The sequence below is a fragment of the Pyrgilauda ruficollis genome, unplaced genomic scaffold (assembly GCF_017590135.1).
Source record: "Pyrgilauda ruficollis isolate IOZ18807 unplaced genomic scaffold, ASM1759013v1 scaffold23, whole genome shotgun sequence".
In the NCBI taxonomy this organism is placed as follows: Eukaryota; Metazoa; Chordata; class Aves; order Passeriformes; family Passeridae; genus Pyrgilauda; species Pyrgilauda ruficollis.
The window spans coordinates 15,748,820-15,773,474 of record NW_024522539.1 but is presented as its reverse complement, the minus strand read 5'-3'; the positions used below and the strand labels follow the sequence as shown (position 1 = coordinate 15,773,474).

The following is a 24,655-nucleotide window of genomic DNA, read 5'->3' as shown; positions in this document are numbered from 1 at the left end:
TTCAGCTATTTGGCAAGAGTATTACGGAAGAAAGACAAAGAGGATGCCAATAAACATCCCAGCGATGAAAGCACCTTCTGGAACTAGCCCCACTTAAGTCTAGATATGCAATTAAAATTCAGTCTGGTATTTTATAATCCACTTCAAAATGAGAGATATCTAATCATTTAGTGAAAGCAAAAGAATTCCAATAAAAAACTCATCACACAACATCTGCACATATAATTGCTAAACAGGAAGCTTGCTTTGTTTTTGCATAATATCTTAATAAACCGCATACTGGATTTTTGAGGTGGTAACATTTGTAAATCCCAACTGCAAAACAAAATTAAGATTCCAAGTAAACAAAAGCAACCTATTCTTCAACTTACACTGAGCTTTCTTACAAGAACCTTATAAAAGTATATATTAACTTAGGCAGAGAAAAGTATTTTTTTCATGACCAAACATATCTATGGTTATGATGCAGAGTCTTTTCTAGGTTTAGAGCTTTCTAAAGGTTTCCCAAGACTTTTTAAGGAGCTGATCATGGCAGCTGTTTATAAAGTTCCCAGCCATCAAAGAAGAGTTGCAGAAATATGAAAAAGACCCTAAGCTGTAGAGCAAGTTTTCACAGCTTTTGTCCTTTTGAGTTGCTGCCTCACACACAAAGTAACACACCACTGACCTTGCAGAAGGCTGAGAACCCAGTTCTGGGGCAGCAATCAAAGCTGCTGACAAAGGGGGCAAAACAGCTCCTGCTCCAGAGCTCTTTTACACATGGCAAAGTTTGTTCTGTAATGGAATATGCATAAGGCACTCCCATTTCTTGAAAATCTTTGAAGTCTCAAGTATTATACTCCACTAATATGTTCTTTCTATTACATAATTTCAGGCAGAAACTTTTTTCTATAATGTTGAGCACTTCAACTCAAGAAAGTACAACTTTAACTCTGTTCCCATCTCTTATCTAAATAAGTCCTTTAAAGGACCCTGATGAAAAGCCTCCACAAATCATAGATGGGTGTAATTCTTTTCAACTATTTCAAATATCAGTCAATGACCACCCAAACAGTGGAAGCTGTTCAAAGTTTCCTTCTGTTAGCCGTATTTCTAATTCCTATACTCCTCAAATTCCAGGAAAAGAATTATGTTGTAAAGATAATAAAAGCACTGACAATATAAAACCAGATTTTTCACTCTACACTACGTATCATTATTTGGTACAGTCCCAGCATACTTGGTAGCTCCTCAGACTTTTGGGTTTTATTATGTTACTGCTCCTAAAATGTTTAAGCTTTCCTTCTGTCTCCCCTTAGTTATTAAATGTATCTCACCCATTTAGTTAACTTGGTCAAAGCAGATATTTTAAGCTCAATTTTTCTTTATACATTTTCAAAAGATATTTAACTTCTTATCATTTACGCATGAAGATAACAGCTTCTGACACATCCTGAAATTAACTGGCTAGAACTGCTCATCTATTAATTTGAAGTATGGAAAGCATATACAAAGAACAAAATATTTGGTAGAACAGAACATTTAAACTGGAATTCTCTCTCACTCCTTCCCACCTCTCAGGAAACAGGCTTTCTCTAGAAGCCAGATCTCAGAAAACATCAGAAAACTCTCCAGATATAATAGAGTTGACTGATAAGATATGCCTGATTACCAAGTATCACTTAAGTTCAGGATCATCTTCAAAGTCATACAAATTGGACTGTTTTTCTTTGAGAACAACACAAATAATCTAAAGGAGAAAAAGCAGAGGGGTAGACAACTCTGGAATAGCAGAGTAACAGGAAGAAGAATTCTGCTAAAATGTGGACAGGTACAAAAGGCCCTTCTACTCTCTAGAAGGTTTAGAGGAAATGAAGCAGTGTGAACAGAATTTAGTTAAAATGCACACCATTTTATACCTGATTTAACTGTGACTTTTTAAATACTAAAACAAGAATAATGGCTTAGGTTTAAATTCAGGACAAATATTTCAAGGCCTATTCCAAGGGGTCTTTCTCTACTGCTAGAAAAGGCAGTAGGGAAAGACGCCCTGGAACACCCCTTCAGCTTTACAGCCAGCACCAATTTCTTACAAGCTTTACATTTCTTCAAATATGAACTGACACAACTTTCTAAAACTCACAGTATTGGAGTTTTCTTTATTAGGCTACTTACACTGGCTCTGCATCTCATATTACATTATTTTGTGAGCAGTTCTTTCTTACAAAAACACCCTTTAGAATAATCTCTGAACTGTGGACCCTGTCAGCACAAAAACACTAAACCAAAAGTTGCACATTTTGCAGTTGTTAACATCCAGCCACCAACCCTATCTGCAACAAACCACGCTCGGCAGCAGGACACAAATACATAACCTGAGGCTGTAGTAGGTTTTTGAAGAAGCTGAACAACAACATATTGGCAAATTTCCTGGAACTCAATCTGAACAGAAGTCAAGGACACTTGGGCAACACTGTGGGGTTGGTGACACAGCACGAATCCTGACTATAACAAAGAATGCTTCAGCTGCAACTCCAGTGCTGCCCTAAGATCAGCCCTCACAAGCCAAAAAGCCAAGTTGGGAAGCTCTGCCTGAACAGTAACTTTATTGTTGGACTGACAGTGCAGTGGAGATTGGCTCCATTTGGGTCTCTCAGGCTCAATGTTTCCCCCTCAGTAGGAAAGGCCATTTATTATACTCTGCCCTCCTTCTTAAAAGCTAGCATGTGATTAAACTTTGAAATAAATTAACCTTGAAGCTTTTAAGAGTTACTTTACATATATACAGAGTGAGATAAGGAAAGAAAGTAAATGATACTTTTTTTCTCTTAGTTATTTTCAAATCTGGAACAGAAGAGGCAAAGCTTCCTGGCAATAGTTGTGACCATTGATGTATACATAGTAGCAGCCCCAAGTACCAGAGCAGCTGAAACAATCTTCAGGGCTGAAAATTCCAGTAAGTCTGAATGTTTGCACTTGAAAATCAAGACGGTATTCAGACAATTAAATATAACTAATACTAAGAAGCAACTGTTTTGACAGAAGAAAGCCATGTCAGTAGAGACAGGAATGGCAGTGGGAGAAGAAAATTAGTTTTATTTACACTTGAATGTTCTTGTGCCCAAAAATGGCCTCAAACAAAATACTGAGAAAGCTAAACTACCACACCACTCTTCATTAAAAGAGAAAAAAAGAACAAAAATTAAAAAGTCAAAACAGTTGTCACATGATGAAGAAACCTTTGTTTTCAGAGCAAGATAACTGATGAAGATATCAATAGGTTCTCTCACAGGGAGATGTGCAGTTTCCCATCACATTTGAATCACGTTTTGACTGAAGGAATTCCATGTTTCTGCCTCCTCTCATAGTAAATTGAGGCAATGATAAAAAAATATTCTAGCATTTCCCATTTCTGAACTATGACAGTATGAAATTCTGGCAACAAAAACCAGGTTTTTTTCAGTTCAGGTATTTCTCTAGAACCCAATTATTGCAGCATGACAGATGTTTGGAGTACTATGCAGTGTTTATTATGGCACTCCCAGCAAGGAGAACCTAATGAATTGCTCACAAAAACCCCAAACTTTCTTTCATTGTTTTTGCTAGAACAATTATTTCAGTAATCATTCTCTTCGTTTTTCATTCCTCTACAGATAATACCATTTCTTCCAGAGAAGTTGTTCAAACATGATATTCCTAGTTTTATTCACAACTTTACAATAACAAAACGAAGCACAAAGCAGCAAAGGCACTCAGGTAGTCCCCTGAGGCTGCTGATTAGGGACAGCCTCAGTGGTCTGAAACAAGAGATGGAGTGATACATTCAGCTGTTCATCGTAGAAAACACACATTGATGATGACACAGTTTGCATGTGCCTAAACCAGAGAGGCCTTTCAGCATACCTGCTAATGCTCCAGCTACAGAGGTGTCAAGAGGGGAACCAGAAAAGAAAAAGGCAAAAGAACTCACTAACCATGAGATCAGTGGGGAAATCAAGTCAGCTGCTACAGCTACAGTGCTTCAGTTCCTGAAGCCAGCTCAGACATCTGGGCAGAAATACCACACTCTGTCAGAAATGCCACCTAACAAGACACTCCCTGGACATTTAGAAAGAATGCTGCTCAGATGACACCACTTGTTTCCAAACTAAGCAACTGTAACAAAATGTACTACAACACAAATCTTCCTATGTATTTACCATGTACCAGTATACAAATAACTCCTGAAAATAACTCACATGCCAAGAACACTGAGATGAGGTAGAACAACACATACACATGGTGTCCTGTCAAAGACAAAAGTTCCTCATGGCAAACTCCAGACTGTCAAATTAAATCTGATCACACAGTTATTTTGAGTACTTTATGGAGTTCCTCCTCCTGTTGATAAAATTTTATAGATTATGCAGTCAAATACTTTCCCTAACATGGTAAGACTAAAAGAGAATCTTTTCTGCTCTTTTTTTTCATTTAATATTTTAAGGGATGCAGATGTAAAGTACAGTTCTAAGACAGCAGTGCCTAAACTCTGATTACTGATCAGCTAAGGCTAAGAATAAAGCTAAGAATAAAATAAATGCTGGCACTAGCCACTTGTTTTGCCAGGTTTCTTAAAGCACACCCTGTGTCACTCTGACTGGTGCTATCTGGCTTTGAGGTATGTAGAGCATTAAATGCCAGTAAAATATTCCCCCATACCATTGTACTTACTGGTTCCTTCCTGCCAATCTGGGATCTCTGAATAATGAAACAGGTCTACAGGACAATCTAGCAGCAGGCAAGACTTAGATGTTAACACATATCAGAGCACTGTTGTGGGGACAAAAACACGTCAAATACTTTACCTAAGCCAAGAGGTTCATGAAAGAAACAGCATGTTATGACACTGCTTTTCAAAATGACAGACACACCAAGCCAAATAACAGAAAAACTTGAAAAACTTGACTCGTGGCAGCAAAGCAACCACATTTCAGTCCTTCAGAGTAAAGTTAATAACAAACTAGGGCAGCTCAAATTGCAGAACTGAGCTGGAATGACCTGACAGGAGCAACTGCTGTCCAAACACACATGAGCTATAGCAAACGTACAGCGTTTGATCAATGCTTCCAAGAAAGTCCATATCAGAGATGTGTGGAGAAGAAAGAAACTCCTGATAGATAATTTTAATATTTGCAGTGTCACTATTTCTATCACCCAACACTTAGTTGTAGACAAGGTATCTTTATTTTCAAGATATCTGTGATAAAACACTACAGCGAATCAGCAACGCTTCAAGCAGTGACTGCTTCTGAATCCAGCTTCTCTTTAAATGTCATTTGTCCCCACTGACATCCATGAACCTGAAGGCCAAAGTCTGAGGCTGTCAAAAACTACAATATTTTTGCCAAATCATAACAGAGTGCCTTTAAGAAATGCCAAGTTTTACATATTTCTAAAAATCCTGTATTTCATTCTCATGCAACTCATCAATTCAGCATTGACATATTTAGGCTAAACTTCACACAGCAAACTAAGCAAAGAAATTACACTAGAGCCAGTAGAGTAAATATCGCAATCCAATAAGGGTTTTTAGTCTTTGTGAGTGTTAAAACATTGATTCTAAAATGTTAATTTGAGAAGAAATGCATCTTCTACAACTAAAGTGCTTCTTCATGGACCTCATCTCCCTTTCAAATCACTGAAATTCACATTATGCAAGTCTAACAAATGCTTCTTACTTTAATACTTGTCCTTGAAACTTTCAACATGCTCACAAAGTTAAAAGAATTACAATGTTTTAAAAACGACTTAGAAGCTGCTGATAGTGTTATCCAGTGATGCAAACACAAAAGCAACCCTACACTTGCAGATACACAGCCCACCCTTTAGTCCTGACTGGTTTCATTACTCCCAACCTCAGTAATGAACATGTTCATACTATAATATGTTTTTAGATGTTGCAAGCATTAATTTACAAGTGCTTTTCCCAACCTCAGTAATGAACATGCCACTATAATATGTTTTTAGATGTTGCAAGCATTAATTTACAAGTGCTTAACTTTTCACAAAATAAAAAAAAAAAAATTATCTAGGAAATGAAGTCATTTGTTGGTCTTGAAACTACAGCAGCTGTCACTGCCATTCACTGCAGCACTGCTGCTCTTCCAGGCAGTAAAGCTAGACGTTCCAAAAGACACCAGATACTCCCAGCATGAGCACCTGCCCTCCTGCCCTTCAATTCACTATTCCACACCTACTGAGGGCAATGTACAAAACTGAACAGAAAATATTAGCTTTTTGCCCTTTGATTAAAAGAAAATAAAGTGAATCAATAGCTTTCCTTCAGTTTTAAGGCTGAGTAGAAAAAAGTATTTCATAAACATGAAGAAGTTATTTTAAATCATTTAATCTCAAGAGTTTACAGATAAGGACAATGCTGATCTTATTGAAGAAAACTGAAGCCATGCCAGAAATAACACTGTAATCTGTTGTTAGGTATCTACCTTACCCAAAATCCTTACTGGAATGATCCTGTGCCTGTTGCCACCAGCAACCCCACTTTATTTAAGAATTGCTGACCTGTCAGGGATATTAGCGTAAAAGCACTTCCAACATCAAATGCCAGGTTGAATTCTGAGATCTCAGCACTGCAACAGTTAGACTTCAGCAATCCACTGGATGGGAACTTGGGAGAACACAACACAGCCAGCACTGTTGTAGCACTGGTTGAACTTGCTTCACTCTTGGGGAATTTTTACAAGACTAGCTGTTCTCAAACTGGGAAACTATGATCCCTGTGTTTTTGAGATACAGAACGTAGTGTTACGCTATAAAATTCCACAATGAATACTCAGAGATGCCTTCTCCTGTGTATGTAGTGCCCATTGCAGATCAGGGATCAGTAAGAACTTGTAGTCAATCTGCACTTAAATACTAGCAGCACACTGTAAACGGAGCAGAATTCAGACTCTTTTTCTATGACATCTGGGTTGAACTAAAAGATGCTTCAGTCTGTGCATGTCCAAGTCCTTGCAGTGTTGAGTAAAAACTACTGCTCAGACCCAGCTTTCAAATGGTTACATAGTCAGGGAAAGAATACATTGCCAAGGTACTGAATAGAGATAAGCTGGTCACTCAAAAACCATTAGAGCCCTCTCAGATAGAGCACACAAAAGTGATCCCATTTCCATCCAGTTCAGCTTGTTAATTACATTTCATACATCCTCCCAGACTGATACTTATACAAATATTCTGCTGTTTTGTGCTTCATTCAAAAACAAAAAAGTAAGAAATAGCTGATGGTGGTCAATACTTCTAAATCTGATGATCTAAACTACCCCAAAACTATCCTTGTCTCAGGAGATAGTTAAAGTTCTGTCAAGAAAATTGTACCTTATTAACAAGCACACATCCCACAATCTTCTTCACTTTCATACAGGACAAAATCCTCAATTTATGCATGGTACATGTAAACAATGGCTTTGGCTGCAATAGAATAGCTTTGCAAAGAGAAGCAGATGCAGTTGAGCAGCTTCCTTCATGTATTGAAGAGCACTGAAAAACCCACAACTGTAGTTGTTTCTTAATCTCAAGAACTGAAAGTACAATCACCACTCATAACCTACTTGTGTCAATCATAGAAAAGCTGAACCAGACAAATCTGGGTTTAGTTGGTCTGACATGAGCAAAAGGATGGAAAAGGATTGACATGAGCCTATAACAGATGATGTTTTTCAAACTAATTCAGCATTTGCCCACAGTTTTGTTGTCTTGTTTTGGGAAATGACATAAACCTACTACTTATGTCAAATCAATTTAACTAGCACTTGAAGTCAGAGGCTAAGCCTGCCTTCATTCTCCCTTCAAAACTAGGTTATAGTGATGTACAAAATGATGGAACATCACTAATTATGCCCTGCCATGCACTTAACAGATACAGAGCTTTTTACACTGCTTTACAGGAGCTGTTTTTCCATACAAACCACCAGAAACCTTTGATTAAGAATCCTCTTGTCCAGTGGCACTACCTGCAAGATCAAGTATTAATCATATGATCATATTCTAAATGATCAAATGCTTCCTCTCAACACATTCACATAATTGTAGAGTTGAAGATATAAACAGTGTGACTTGAAGGTGAGGTGTAAACTGGACACCAATACCAACCTGCATTTGGCTAAAAATGTATTTTAATAAGATAACTGATCAGCTAGTGAGATACACAATATATATAACTAAATGGTTCAGAACAGTTCAGAACAGTTAGCACTTCTAGGATCAAATTAGGGTATATCTTCACTAACACTTTACAGAACTGATTTTTAAAACTATGTTTAAATGTGGTCTTAAAGAAAGAACACACATCAAAACAAAACAAAAAAAAAAACATTTGCCATATATTTCAAGTGCTTTGCTTCCACAACAGTACAAGAACCACAGCTCTCTAAGAGAAAGCACTATGAACAAAGAAAAAGGGTTGCCCTTTCAAGCTCTCATATACACAAGATTTTTTTTCTTCAAATTTCAGGCACAGTAGTGTTTCAGCATTAACAGCTTCTAATGATTCAGCAGAGCCTAAAGGAACACAAGGCACACAAATTAGCACATGGACACTGTTTCAATACATATTGTAGCATCTCTAACTCCAGTAACTAAAAAAGAAACAAAAAGGACTTGTACCAGAGCAATGTTACCTGCTTATGACCTCAAGCACATAGTTTTTGGAATGCAACTACATTTGTTGCAGCATGCTGAGGGCTGGAAGTCACAGTGCACTCATTGTAAGACGTGGCTTTAACCAAAATAGAAAGCCATGAATGGGGCTTGACAGCAGGGGAATCCCCTTCCTTTTAACTGCTATTTATAACTGAAGGCAAGTAAGGTCATTTCCAATTTAACAGGCAGTTCTTAAAGAAACTTTTTCCGCAGGGAAGGGAAAAAAATGAAAGGAACAAGTATTCCAAACACAACATTCTTAGGCTTCATCTGCCAGCAAGACACACTGACCATTTCTACAACACAAATTAGTAAGAGTCAACATTTAGTGTTCTGTGTAGAACATTTATTTTAATGCCAAATGCAGTGAACTTGGAAGTACCTGGCACTGAAATAAGGAGTAAACAAGGAAAACTAATACTAGCTTTCCCACAACTTTTCAGCTGAAAGAAAGACTAGATTTTGCATTGGTTGGGCTCATTTGTCAATTTGGTTTGGCTGCAAGTCTGCTTCATCAACCAGACTTCACTCCTCAGAAAGAATTTCTTTGAAAAGGAATTTCCAGTTTGCAGCTCAACCCAAAAAAAGTGTGCAAACTGATATACATCATTATTTGCTTTCACACAAATTCACAAATTAAAGCATCAAAACACACAGCTGATTAAAACTTCTGTCCCACTATTAGGCAGAATCTCTCCTAACACTCTCTAACTCACTTAAATTTAAAATAATGAACATAGGAATGCTTTCAAACTTTGAAAATTCAGGAGAAGAACACTGGATGGCAACCAAGTCTTCTGTTAATACACTGCCTAAATAGTTTCCAGCCCATTTCCATCAAGCAGATAGATATCGTACTAGAGTCCACTTAAGCTACTGATTTCAGGAAAAACTGAAGGGTGATTAACAGCAGAGTAGTTAATCCCATCAGGAAGCTTGTTTATAGATGTTTCTGCACACAAGAGACTGTAAAACAGTTTTTTGCACTGTTGGATGGACCAGAAATTCATCACAGCCACAACAATCAGTAGAGATCTCTGCATTCTCTTAGATCATCTGAAGCAGGAAAGTCTTTGGAACCATATTTACCAGAGTACCTAATACAGAATTCTGGTCTTGAAAGTTGGCATCAAAGTTTCACTCCTGATGAAAGACTCTCATAAACTAACAGAACATCAATGTAACTTTACTTGAAATTAAACAAAAGTGTTTCCAGCACAATTATACTAACTGTTGATGAGATTCTCTTTCAAACATGGCTCAAAAGTAGAATCCAGATTAGGGGCCAGAAGTTTGACACTAGTTGAATTAGCATCCGCTTGTGTAGAGTTAACATGCCCCAAGTCTTTTGAAAAATGTGTTTAAGAAAAAGATGACAAGTCACTAAGATCAGCATCCAGCCAGTATTTTCTGTGTGCACCACCCACACTGTGTGTCACACCCACAGCAAGGGCAGATTCCTCACTGGTCTGCAAACAACTGCTGCATGTCTAAATCCCAGCCCTGGATTTCACAGTGTGCTGTGATGGCAGTATTTATGCAAGATTCAATAAACATCAGTACATGAATAAGACCCCTATTTTCACACAGAATAGACAATCTGAGAAGGAAACAGCATTAATGGCAATTGCTCAATATGATGATGTGCTTTGTGATGCTGGAATGAAGTAAGGTTCATTACTTGGTAACAAATATTTCTTGCAAGATTTGAAATTAGATATTTGTTGCCAAACATATCCCACACTTAAAAACAAGGGTTCTCTTTAGTGTTAGCAGCAGGTAACTGAAAAAAGATGTTCCCTATTAAAAGCAGCTGAGGAAGAACCAAAGAAAAGCAAGTGTCTGTCCTGTAACCTGACAACGTTCAAACAAAGAACTACTTCTTACAGAGGGCAAGTGGTAGCTGGACACAGGAAATTATTTTTATGGTATTCATTCCAAGTGTTGAAACCCAAACCTTGCTAGAGGGACACTTTTTTTTCCCAAAGTCTTAATTTCAATAAAATAGGATTATCTCTTTACAGAATAGAAAGATGGGATTCAAACTCTAGCAATGCATAGAACAATGAGGATTTGCTCTGCAGGCAGACACCTTCCAAGGAATGACCCCTTTCCTGTCCCAGGCTGTACACCAATATGCAGCTGGTAAGTAATTCAGTAATGCTTCCCACGGCAGCAGTTTGGGAGTTAAAAATGCCCAAAAAGCTGGGGTATGGGGGGGAGTGAGGCAGCACAAATTGAACAACCAAATCCAATAACCAAGATGGAAAAGGCTTAGTTTTGAGTTTTAGGATAGAGAATAACAGAACATAACTGAGATTGGATCTATTTTAACTTCAAGAATGCATAATACCTGCAGCACACCAAAATGAGCTGCTCACGTTCCAGGTGCAAGCTGCTGAGCAAGATCTTTCCCCTTGCTCTATTTAGCCATTAGAAACAAACAAGTAGTTTAAAGTCATGCACTTAACCGTTCACCTTAGTTTTAATTTTAACCAAACCTACAACTTATCAAATCCTAAACAAGGTACAAGTAGAGAGGAAGCCACAATCTAAAAACCTGTTTACAACCCATTTACTTCTTCAAGCCCAAGTGTCATTAATGCTTAGGAAGCTGGAATAAACTTAAGTTACATGTCACTGCAAGTTGGGGTCAGTTACAACACTGAGTACAAAAAGATAAATATACCCCTGGGGAACTGGAGCATTTTCAACTTTTCCTGAATTGCTGCCAATTTTTTGGATTTTATATTTTTAATAATGCAACAATTGGAATATATTAGCCTTTTTTTCTCTGAAAAATATATACTTTTGCAAATGAGGAAAAGATTTTTCACACTACTAATACTTGTGTGCAACACCCATTCCCTGAGTTTCTCAAGTATCATCAGAATATAGCAATTCAGATCTGTTATTTCTATCATGCTCAGTGAGTACATGAAACATTATTAGAGAATGGCATGAGAAAGAAAGGGTAGAGGGATGCAAGTTTAATAAAGCTTCAAACTGAAGCTGTAGGTCAGAATATGCCTTCCAAGTCAGTATTTCAAATTAAATTTTCAAATCCAAACTTGACATTTCAGGAACTCAATTTGCCGTAACACACAAAGTTACTTTCCCCTTGCCCATCAAGGTTTCTGCCTTTACCTTTGACAGAGCAATTACAAGCCTGTAGTGCTTCTGAGAAGGGTAAAATCCTGATTGTTTAGCCATGCCTGCATACACAATGTAAGTAAAAAAATGTTCCCCCAGGCTCTCTCTGTAAATTGCACTGTTTGTGGCTGAAGTTGAGGCCTTCTGCTGTAACATGCATACCCACAGCCCGTATGGCTACCCAGCTCTGACAGCCAAAAGCCACAGAGCCACAGAGGGGCTCCATGCTTGTTTAAAGCATCAGGTAACAGGAGAACTTTGCTTTAAACAATCAAACCCATTTTTCTCCAAAAGAAAATGCAGAAACAAAAAAATGGATGCCAGTAATTTATTGATAATGGGTATGCTACTCCACTCTACCTAGAAATAGTTCAGATTTCAATTCAATGTCTAGACACTTTGTCACTGAAGCATAAAGACTGGTCCTTGTCTCTGACTCACAATAACTATGCTGAAATACTCAAAGTCAACACCACATACTCCTGGGTCTATTTATCCTTGCAAAGTCAAACAAACCATCTTGAACTTAAATTATTTCCACTTTTCAAAATAAATGTATACTTATTCTTTCTGACCATCAGCACTAAATAAGTGAATTTATTTTGATGGGAGAGTTGAATTATAGAAAGTAATCAACTGCCAAAGCCACAGGCTGTATTGGTACTCATTTAGACAGCTGTGACACATCATATACATGCTTATTTTAACAGACACATTCCATCAGAGCTGGTCCTCCTCATCCTCAGATTTCAATAGTGCTTCAATGACTTTGCCTCTGTGAATAACTGAAAATTTGAGCTCAGTAGATTAGAAGATATCAAGTATATGCAACAGAAAGCACAATTTCACTATCTCATTGCCTTCAAGGGTAGTAACTGTCACACAGCAAGCTCATTCTTTTGACACTTTATGGAGGCAGCCCAGAGTACTATTTATAAGATTCTTTTGAAGTAATTTGTAAAGTGTAATTCATCTCTGTAGACCTCCTCAAGGGCTTCCTATTGTTTTTTTTTTTCACTTGAACACTACCACAGCATCTCTCTTGTAATTACAAATCTGGGGTTTATGTTCCATATTGTATACAGTTTCTATACTGCCTGAAGAAACACTCTGCCACTGTAAGCCTAAATCCATAGGGCCTAGGAGCAACCTAGAGCCCCAGGAAGCCAAATATAATTTCCTTAGTTTTCAAGATGCCATGGTCACCATGGAGACCTAAGCTATTACTAGCTCAATTTTGCATTTCCAGCTTGTATGTCTGTTAAGAGCACCTTAAAAAACAAAGCAGTCCCATTGGTATCTCAGCAGGACAAGAATTTGAAACAACAGCTCAGAAAATGCAACCAGCTGGTTCAATGTGAGAAGTTATTCAACACTAGCACGTACCTCAGAGATCTGGAAGTGGGCAAACCTCCTCCTGCCTACACACTGCTTTATGTAGGACTAAACCTAAGTTCCTATGTATTTGGAATAATTAAAAAGCACAGTTAAAGCAAGACAACAGAGCATGCATGGGAAAAGCAGAGCATGTGTGAGAAAACAAGATTTTTTTTCAATTCAAGGATTTCAAAGCTGAGTTACTGGGAAGTACCTTTTCTCGACTACCTGCTAAGCACTCTCTCAAATACTCAACACTGCTCCTTTGTTCACTTGCAGGAAACAACTATTGCAAGACTTAGCAAACAAGCCAAGAACAGACATTTAGAAACCAGCAGTATAAACAAACAAATTAAGTTGCAGCACCCTGCAGACTTCCCATAGAATCTCAGAACAGTTAAACATATCAAGTTATATCTTCCATCTCAAAGAACCAAACTCTTCTATAACAAATACTTGCTTTGAGGGCTTTAGTTCCCTATTAATTCTGCTAGGAAGATACAGCACTGTACCACTGCAGTATAACACCTATTTAGAGAACCTTAAGCACACTCAGTCTTTATTTCCCTTCAGTGAGATATCAGCCACTGGCCACTGCGTGCGCAACAGGTCATTTAAAGCTTTGCATGATAGACAAGTACTATTTGACAAAGCAGGTAACAAAAGGATGGTGGAACTGCAAAAGGTTGTCTCTAAATCCCCTCTTTAGTGAACTCTTTAGTCAGGATTTCTGCCTTCCACACATCACTAGAGCTTTTTTGCCGAATATTGGTTCCTTGTTAGCAACCCCCTGCACTTCTAGACTGTGGGACTTGCACCAAGATCTGCATCCCACTTGAGTTTCATTTCATTGTTCCCAAGACATCCACTATGGAACCAGAGTGTGCCTAACAATGACCCAGAGCCACCTGTTTACATTCTTCACCAAGCCTCATAATAGCTTTTTCATGCAAACAGCTCAGTTTAACCCCATTTTGCATCAGATGCATTGTGGAGAAAAAGCTGGTTTCATGGCAGCACTCCCTAAAAACAAGAACTCCAAGAGAGAAGCCCAGACTGGCCTGCCCTACTTGCCCCAACTCCTCCACCCCATGTGCAGCTGTTTCACTACCCAATGGTCACTCACACCAACCAAAACACAAGATTGTCTCCTACCCAGTCAAAAGGCAGCATTCCAAAAGCTACTGACAAGACAGCCACACTCCTCAGGCAAGCCTGATTATACAAATACTAGGCTTTCATTAGCTTATTACTTATAAAGAAGCATTTTCCTATTGCTTAGTTGAATATCCCGTGAATGTTGCCAGTAGAAAGCTTTTCTAATTCTAAGCTACTTGGAGATATCTAAAGTATGACTTGCTTAGATTCAAATGGCAAACCCTAACAAGTACAAGTATTTCAAACATCTGTAGACTGACCAGGAAGAAACAAAACTTCTACTAAACACTAGAGACCCAGAAGGAAGACAAATTTCACTTGTACAAGTCTCCAGCACCCTGATTCACTCATCACGTCATGGGAGAGCTAGATCTCACAGAATACATGTAAGAAAAAATGTGCCAAATAAAAGGAAGTTAAATTAGAGAGTTCTTACAGAACAACTCAAATTCAGAAGAAAATAGCAAAACTACTGAAGACATCAGAACAAGTGTTGATATAAAATACAGCTATTCTGTAAGGTCTGTTTCTGTGATGACATGGTTGCTTTCTGTATCTGGTCATTATAACACAAAGAGAATTTGACAAGCAGTAATACACTTCTGGTTAAAATGAGAGGTAAACATGAAGCAAGAAATTTGGCATAAGTCAAATTAGTCTGGAAAAAACAACCCATACAATTAGTCAATACACACTACTAGAACTCTTCAGTCTTTACAAAGCTGTAACTAAAGTTTGCAGAAAATGCTTTTCTCATTTTTCTTTCTATTCTATCATTTTCTGTCTTCATTCTACATTTCTTCCTTTGCTTTTCAGTGTCTTGTAAACAACTTCTAAAAGCAACTCCCTGCTTTATCTTCTCTTTCTACCCAAAACACAATTATCTGCAATCCCACCTTGCTTTTGCATCTTCCTCAGGGCAAAAATTGTATTTCACTCCTTGGCAGCTACAGAAAGATGAGCTGTACACGAAAAGATACACTTTTTGGGTGAGTACCAAGACAGCACTGGTGCTTGATAGCAGATGTTTTGCAGGTACTTGGAATTTATCTGCTGTAGCCTCAGGCAGGATGGGAACTACACTATGTTGGCTGCTATAAGCAAACTAGAAGAATTGCTGTCCCTCCTTACAAGTCCCAGAAGCAAAGAAAACCAAAAGCAACAAAACTCACCAAAAAAACCCCTTCTATTATTTAGGAATGCTTATTTCTAAAAGCTGAACTGGCATAACCTAAGACAACAATTAACAAAGGCATGCTCATAGAAATTTGCATGCTGTCACAACACATGTGGACCATGTAACTAAATACCCTCTTTTCAACTATGGTAACATGAGACAAATGAAGGCAAGGAACTCTAACCAGGAAAATACACAAGGTTTAGTGCCTTTAGGGCCCTCTACAGCTGCAAATCTTCCTAAAGTCACCTCTGATCCTGAAGACTCTGAAGTGTTACTATGTCAGATAGACAGATGCCAAGACAGATCTTTTTGCTTCATAATCCATATGCAACAGCTGATTTCCCATTCCCAGTAAAAGCTACTTGTCACACAAATTATGAGGTAAAATCAACAATCTAATCAGATCTGACAAAAAGTTAGCCAAAAAATTGGAATTATGATGATAACTATTTGAAATATGGATTTTCATCATTAATTATGAAACTCACTCTAAACACTTTGCTTTGAGATATTAGATAATGATAATATGAAGCCATCACGATCAGCAAGACATTTAAAAATTAAGTTCCCAGTGAAGTGAGGACAAACCTTTACAATTTCTTCAAATCATGTGATACTTAACATAGTACTTCACTTAAAAAAAACCCCAACCACCTGAACTCAATGGCAAATCTTCAAAAGCCTTCTTTAAGGTTTCTTACTTTACAGCAGAAGAGACAAAGGCATATGGCATGGGAGACCATTTGATCTTCCTACTGCAGTAAAAAATAGCTGAAATAATACATGGAAGACAATATGGCTTCCTTTGTCAGCAAATACTGCTGGAAGACATAGAAAACAGCTGAAGATTTGAGGAAACAAGAATTAGAACAAATTATGCAGTGTGGGAGGTGTGCTGCACTGTTGGCTGACCTTACAGATGTTTCTTACATGCCTCATCTCAGGGTATATGCTGGATTGTTTCACCAGTGAAACACTGGGAACTTCTCTGTTCTGAACCACTCCAGGAACGATATTTTAAAGTAAACTCAACAGCAAATTATTTCTTTAATAGAAACAATGTTTTATGAGAAAACTGTGCAAGTGTACACTTATGTGATTTTATCTGTAGCCTTTACACTGGAATCCTTTTATTTTTTATTCCAGTTAAAGCAGGCACTCCATAACCACACATGAAATTCTTTCACTGCATCATTCATAGATAAACTAACACAGCAATGCTGGAGGCAGGGGTGTACCAAGTGCTCAGGATGTCATTGATTATATCATTTTATAAAAATAAGATCTTCAAGCAGTAGAATACCTGGTAATAAGATGGACAGTGACCACAAAATTCATACTCCCACAGTAAGTTTTGCTAGTTATCTTGTGGCAAAGGGCCTAAAAGAGTTGTCACACTTAATGACACACTATGTGTTTTTTCCTACAAAGGCAACTGTTCAAAACTGTCTGTTCTTTTCTGTGCTGACAAGGGGCTGTCAGCATTATCCTAGCTACCAGGTATTTTCAGATAAATACACACCTAAGGTGTCCCTTCAAGGTGAAGCTGACAGCCTGTGTTAACAGGGATGAAGAAGGTAACTGCTTTCCTAAAGAAACTCGCTTTACAGAGACTGTTTTGAAAATCGATGTTTGCAAATGTTTCCACTGAAAAACCATCCTATAAAAACCTCTGAAAGCTGTACATAATTTCTTAAACTTTAAGTCCTTTTAAAAACCCCAACACTGTTTAGAAATCTTCCAAAATAAGTGCTTCAGGAGAAGAGAAGAATTAAACATCTTCCCATTAGTCTGCAAGAAAAACTGATTGACATCAGTGAAGGAGGAAATTTAATAGATGAATCCCAAGAAGAATCTCTGCACAGTTAGTGGATGGGAATGGAAAATTAGTATCATTATTTAGTAATCACCAACAATGCACTTCTTCCACTCGGATCTGTCTCTGTGAGGTATCTTATTTGGCTTGGAAATTCATTAAAACCAAATACTGAACTAAACTGAACACAGAACTGGCCCTTAAAATGGCTGTATACAAGTGATGAACCAACATTTTAAAAAGAATTTGAGAGGCATGTTCAATCACATAGCTCTCACTAAATTATTCCTTAATAAAAGTAAAAAAGGGTTTTGTTAAAAAATAAAACACATTCTAACTATTTGTCTTCTCTTTTATTATTTTCTATTTTTTGTGTATGTTCTGTAATGTGTATAATAACAGTTGAGTAGTATGTGTGCAAATTTATGAATAATATATATATTTTGGTGTGTGTGCTCACAAATCATCTAGTGATAAGGATGTGAGATCAAAAAAAATATTTCTAAACCATTGTCTTAAATGGTAGGCTGGCAATATTATCCCAGAGAAGTTAAGGTAATGGCTGATTATACTAAGATCCACATGGAAAGCAGTGGAGTTTTTTTTTTGTTTTCAACCTAAAGTACTAGAGGATTTTTACCCTCATACACAGATGGCATTTGTAATGCTTCAAACTGCAATTTATCCCTGAAAAGGAATGATAATAGCATTGAGGCATGAACACATTGCTCCCACACAGACATTCACACTCATTACCGAGCCACTTTCATGGCCTGACCTTACAGTTGCTCCTGCACTGGTGTGCTTGATTCCTCAGGCCACATCCCCTCTTCCTCCTGCTTGCAGGCTTCCTTCATCTGTGTTGAACAACCTCCAAGTGCATAACTGCTGCATAAGCAGCTCACCTTAACCACACACTTGTACCACAAGCAAGGTGTTTTTCTGCCTCATCTCTTCATCCCCAAAGCCCTGCCATTCCCTTAGAGTCAGCTAAAGCTCTGACATGAAAACTCTAAAAATACATTCTCTGCCTAGGACAGAGAATAAATTTTCATTCACCTGTGATCCATTTGAACTGACCCCTTACATGTCCACGCCCACTACACACAAAGGCCTCAGCAAAAACTCATTACATGGCCTGCAACCCCTCCTCAATGTCTGGATGTTTTCTGTACTTAATTCATAGTCTGGTCTGCCCAAGCTCACAAGGCAAAGTTAACCACCCTTTCTTCACAGCTTCTGGTCTTCTGTACACACACCTACACCAATCAGCTAATTTTAAGTCTCGTTGGTATCACAGTGCAGCTGAACAGACAACTCAGCAAACAAGCAGGCTTATCTGAACCCTATTCACAACTTCAAACATAGTGTCCCTTTTTTTTTTTTTTAATTAAAAAACCCCAAATATTCCTCAAGCTGGTACATACTACAACATCTTAGGTTCTTGCCTAGGGTCTGTACATCCTCAGCTGTTGCACATAATGTTTCCAAAGAGTACTTTAAACATCACAACAGAGTGATCTCATTTCCCACAGCCTTTGCTTTTTTCAACTGAAGCTGGACATGGATCTCTTCCTCCCTGTACCAGTGTCTTTAGTGATACTCTGACCCAGGAGACACCACTGGTTCCTTTTGCTTGACCCTGCATGCTGGCTGTGCAGCAATAACTCCCACTCAACCTTTTCCCCAGGGAGTTCAGACATGCCCTTGTCAACACATATGTCCTTATACCACAACAAAAAATCATCTAATAAAATCTTGCAGTCACAAATGACAAAAAATTACAGGAATTACAGAAATTGCAAGCTACAGTAAACTGAAATATTCAAGTTCGACCTCCTGATTTCACTTTTTCATATAGTCATTCATAGACCTGTTGCTAAATTTTGATTATCATGGTATCTAAACATATTCATTGGGTCTAAGGATTATGCCCATCAGTCCTACACCACCATCATATTCCTGAGACGATTCCTCCTCCTATCACAAGTCTTCTCTTAAACATGCACCATCACTTCTGTCAGACATTGATAATCTGTCTTTCCTGCTGCCGTTCTGTCTGCCAAGTCCACTTTGCCATTTCCTGCTACACAGCACTTGGCACATATAAATTGAACTAAGGTAAAAGGTACTCTGTGTAAATTACTTTAAGCCTAATTAATGTTTCCAGCTGAACAAAATCAAGACAGCAATTTTTGGAACTGTTTTATGCTTATACTTATGTCAACTATACACAAAGTTTAAATCTCACATTCCAGAAAAATCAGAACTTTCCTGTTAGTACAGAACACGACTGAAACCAAACCACAGGATAGGCTGGACTTGAGGCTGCTGAGACAAAGGGTTACGTACCACATTACAGCCATCAACTCTCAAGATAAAGAGAGATCATTATATGAAAATAAACAATATGTAATAAGAAAAGGATTACACAACTGAACACTTTTTAAGCTGAAGACAACGCGATTGTTTAAAAGGTTCTCACACCACTACACCAAATACTTCAACAAAAAACTAAACTCTTCAACATATTAGAGCAACAAATCTACCACAGCTGGCAAATGTAAATTGCTATTCAACTCAAAAAAAGTAATCAGTCCATGTACTACCATTGATTCTTTATCAACTCAATTGTTATTTGCTGTGATTTAGAAGCCTGAGAGTCTGCTGCTTGTTCCTGGGTTATATGTCACTTTTTCACGAAAATAAGAAATCTCAACCTTACAAAAGTTGCCATAGAGAAAGACACAAGGTTCATTTACAATTCACTTCAGACCATACTTTCTTCCTGCCGCCTGAACACAGAAAGATGAGCTACCTACTGAGAATGAAAGGAAGGCAGTTTCAAGTGCCAGCCTGGCCCATCCTGGCAGGAAATCAACTGGTAGCTGCCAAGTAAAGGGACTACAAGTAAGTCAGCACAGTAATACTGTAAAGATATTTTAAGACAAGACTTACTGCTGTATAGTCACCCTCACCTTGTGAAGTCAGTGCATTTTCTAGCTTTATGAAGATGCTTGAGTAAAAAGGTGCTGGAGCTTTGAGAATCGAGGGGGTGGATCTCTGGGGATGAAATTCCAGCTTGCAACTGGAAGTGGAAAATATCAAAATGTTATCACAATTGCTTCAAGTATGCAGGCTAATTCAAACTCAATTCCAAGATAAGCATGTGTGCACATAGCACACCCAGAGAAATGGTTCTCTGACTACTGTGAAATGGGTTTTCAGCAGCATTAGCAGGAACAGAAGGCTACAAAATTCATTGTACACAGTTAAAAGTCTGGTCTTAAAACTAAGCACAGGACTCCTTACCACCTCCTCAAACTCAAGCATACCAGCCTCACTCCAAAGATGGAACTTTCTTGCACTCAGAGACAAAAGGCACAATACTCTGAACACTGATCAGACCCAGGATTGCACCACATGCTGTGAATCAGCACTTACACTTCTAAGGAGCTCAGGCTACCTTCAAGGCATTCTTTTTGTAAAAGGAATAGACTGTTTAATCACAACAATAAAAATCAAGTATAAAAGAGCTTAAGACGCAGCATGATGTCCATAATCATAATCTCATCCACTGAGTTGCAAAACCCTAGATTATTTTGCTTAACATAGCCTCTGGAAGTAGTAAGATAAACTAGTCTGAAAAAACTCTCCGCTTTTTCTTTTGCATCTCCTTTGCCCCAAAATTTTTGCAGTTCAATTTATTGTGTATTTTAATAACCCTATGTAGTCAAAAGCAGAACCCTGGAAGCAAAACCCTGCATTCTCATTCAGGACTACCTAAAACTGCAATTTCCATCTCCATTTGTCCCACCTGAAACACTAAAATCCAAAAGTAAACAAATGAAATGCAACACTGCATTATTAAGACAGCCTCCCCCCATGTGCAACAACACCCAACATTTTGCTTGCTGTTCTCAATTTGCATCAGCATTGTATTGTCTGTAGAAACATGCACAAGCAGACTTGCCAAAAATTTTAAAGATTCAAAAGCAGGGAGGAGAAAAGAATTTCTGAAAGCTGGTACAGTGGTCTCTAAAGACATTCACACACTTCCTACCTAATTAGGGCCTGGTGCAAAGGCAGCACCTGGAAAACACTGCTTAGCAAGAAACTCTTCATATTAAAAAAAAACAATATCAAGATGTCTACATATTTGGCAGCTTACCAAAATCTCCAAAGGTCAGACAGGACTGGCAGCTGTGAATCAACTCAAATGGTGTTTTTAGTACCATAATGCTAAAATTATGGATTGTAGGGATACTTCAACAAATGGTATTACTCATATCTCATGAACATACAATACTGATAACCCAACAGTTACCTAACACTACAATGCCACAAAAAGGAATGGAGGTGAGATGCTTGAACTCCTGTCTAGATGTGACTAATTAAGTACTGCCATTTTTGCAAACCATCTAGATTGCATTTGCACAAGTTTAATAGATACACATCACATAAGTAGGCATATAAAGTGGTAATCCAAATATTAATGCATCAGAACATACTTGCTATGTGCAGTCAAATCTTTGTAGACACAATACCAAACAAATGAAAGTTTTCACAGCAAAACTTCTAAGACTCATGCAGTTCAAGCTATGTCACAGCTAGACAGTTCCTTCAAGCCCACTTCTCCCGCTCCAAAATAAGATTGGGATTCTACTGTAGTGGTGTTTCGTACTGATAGTTATATTTATAACTGTAGATGGATTTCCTAATATAAGTAGAATTCAGTCATTGTATTAGCTGGCAAATGATGAAAGAAGTCTAAGTAAGAGTGTAAAACAAACCAAGCTCAGAGTAAACTACTTAATCCTTTGCAGTTCAAATGCAAGTTAATCTTCCTCAATATTGTCTACTTGTAACCAATCTATCCATCACACACACCACAAAACCTCTCACCCTCTCAGGCACTACTACAGTGCAATGGCAATGTTTCAAATCAACTTAAATTAGGCTGTACCACATTCCATTACATGATATCATGCAACAGATGTTACTCCAAAAACACAGGACAATTATTCAGGATAAACTCCTGCAATCTGAATGGTAAAATGAATGGGTATCCCATATGAAATGTCTGTAGACTTTATCTAACTTTATACTGAGATTCAGAACTTGAATTATTCAAGTTTGCCATAGTTAACCCACTTAGACTGGCAACCAGAAACAAGTATTCTGATCTTACATAAGCTCAATAATTTTGTCACTAATAGATAAGCTAGAATTCCACTTAACCCTTTAGTTCTGCAGTGACCAGTGAGTTAAATGAGGCATTAGGAAACTCAAATGAAATGCACTTCCAAGAATCAAAAGACACTCCCCCTCCCTCCTCAGCTGCGTGATAACCTTGAATCTCCCTGGAAAATGTCACATTATGAAAATTAAAGCAGGAATGGTAGCTCAGCCAACTTAACTTTCAGTTAACTTGTCTAACAGCTGTTCTGTTGGAAGCATGGCTGACCATTACGCCATAGAGATATGAAAGCTTTTAATATACTAGAATTTGTAAGGTATTTTTAATTAACAGTGGCAGCTTGCATTCCTACTTAAAACACACAGCCATAAACATACAAATAAGTCATGTTTTACATAAGCAAGAGCAATCTCAGAAATATGTTGCTTCTTAGTTTTTAAATCATAGGGACATTGTTCCATGGCCATTGGGCTCTTCTGAGAATGCAGAACTCCTCAACGCCTCTAAGCAACATACTTCCAAACCCAGAACTGCCTTGAAATTTAATATGGCTCAAACTTTGCTCCACAATACAGGTCTACAAAATAAGACTTTAAAAATATTTGGAGGGAAACGGACAATTGTTTAATCTGACAAGAGATTTTTTCAATCAATGAGCATTCCCACAACCTTTCTAACTACACCTCATAACAGCATTTTAACACACAAAAAGTAAAGCCTAAAAAATCTGAAATGGCTGGTCAGCAGAACAAAAGCGCTATAGAAGGTGAGCATAAAGCCAGCAGAGGCCCCAGCTCTCAGTAAGGTGTTCCCACGCAGTGACACTGCGCCGGGGCTCTCCAGACACCCGAAGGCAAGGCTGCACGCAGGGACAGCTATCGGCTAGGAGGGCATGGGAGAAACACAGGGATCGGGACACAGGAGAACCCCAGCCGGGACGCGGACAGCCCCGCTGCAAGCACACAACGCCGCCTCGCACTAAGGGAGGTTTTGCGCTTTGCCTAGCCCTGGACCGAAGCCTCACCGGGGCAGGTATCCCGGAGCGCTGGAGCCTCGCACGCCCCAGGCCGGCCCGGAGAGCAGCGAGGCTGCGGAGCAGCCGCCCACCCATCCTGGTCTGCGCTGCGCAGGGGCGGCCGCGTCCTTCCCTTCCCTTCCCTTCCCTCCGGGATCCCCCTACGGGACCGCCCCGCTTCCAGCGCCAGCCGCTCCACCGCTCTCGTGGGAAGATGCGGACAGAGACACAGATAGATACACATCCACGCATATGCAGACGCGGCAGGATCGTCCTTGGGAGGTCGTCACTTCACCACGTATTGCCAAAGGTTTTTTCTACATCAGGTCGCCAATAGCGCCCAACAGCTCCGTTCCCCGGGCAAACACAGCTCCGACCCGGCCACGCCACGCTCCCCCAGGCATGATGCGAGGGGCCGGCCGACCCAGCACCTGCCTCCTATTCCAGCCATACACGGCTCAGGGAAATCCTAAAAGACCGCTGTTTCCCTCTCATCCCGGCCCGGCTCCTGACGAACGATAGGTGAGCCGAGGCCGCTCTCCCCTTCCCGGGGCTCAGCCCGCACGGCACTGGGCCGGGCTGTTGCTGTCCCCCCTGTAACCAGCAACTTGTTGGGCAGGCAGCGCTGCCCGCGGGCGAGCCTGCAGGGGCGAAGCAGGGAGCGGCGAGCGGCGGCTGCTGCCGCTCGGAGGCAGCCCGCATCGAGAGCCCCGCGGCAGCCGAGCGGCTCCGCGCTCCCGCCGCTCAGCCCCGCGCCGAGTCTTCCCCCTCTCGGCGGCTCCGCACAGACCACACGCTCTATGCAATGTGCAACGGCGGGGCAGGACGAGGGTCCTCGCGGGCTCCTACCGGGAACGCTGTTACTGTGGCATTGCGGAGCGCCTAAGCCCCGCCGCTCTCTCGCTTCCTTCCTTCCCCCCGCTCGCCTCTTGCCCGCTCCCGCCGGCTCCACCGCCGCCGCCCGCAGCCGCCGCCGCTGCGGACTCCAGGCGCAGACCCCCGGCGGGGAGGGCAGGAAGCGCGTCATCACTCCGGGCCGCTCCACCGCCCTCCGCCCGGCCCGGCCCGCTCTGGGGGACCCGC

General features: G+C 39.6%; 1 protein-coding gene across 6 annotated transcripts in view; it reads right to left on the bottom strand.

Annotated features, from left to right (window-relative positions):
• The window catches only part of TLN2 (talin 2), a 142,992-nt gene that overhangs the window by 118,171 nt on the left and 166 nt on the right, over positions 1–24,655 (bottom strand). For 3 of the 6 annotated variants that reach the window (XM_041468776.1, XM_041468782.1, XM_041468781.1), the window contains exon 1: positions 24,422–24,568. The exons of 1 other annotated variant lie outside the window; for it this stretch is intronic. The gene's annotated coding sequence lies outside the window, so the exon portion shown is untranslated. Of the gene's footprint in view, positions 1–20,335; positions 20,446–23,581; positions 24,003–24,421; positions 24,569–24,655 lie in introns of those variants that run through there. 2 more of the 6 variants (XM_041468777.1, XM_041468779.1) reach the window with 2 other exon arrangements.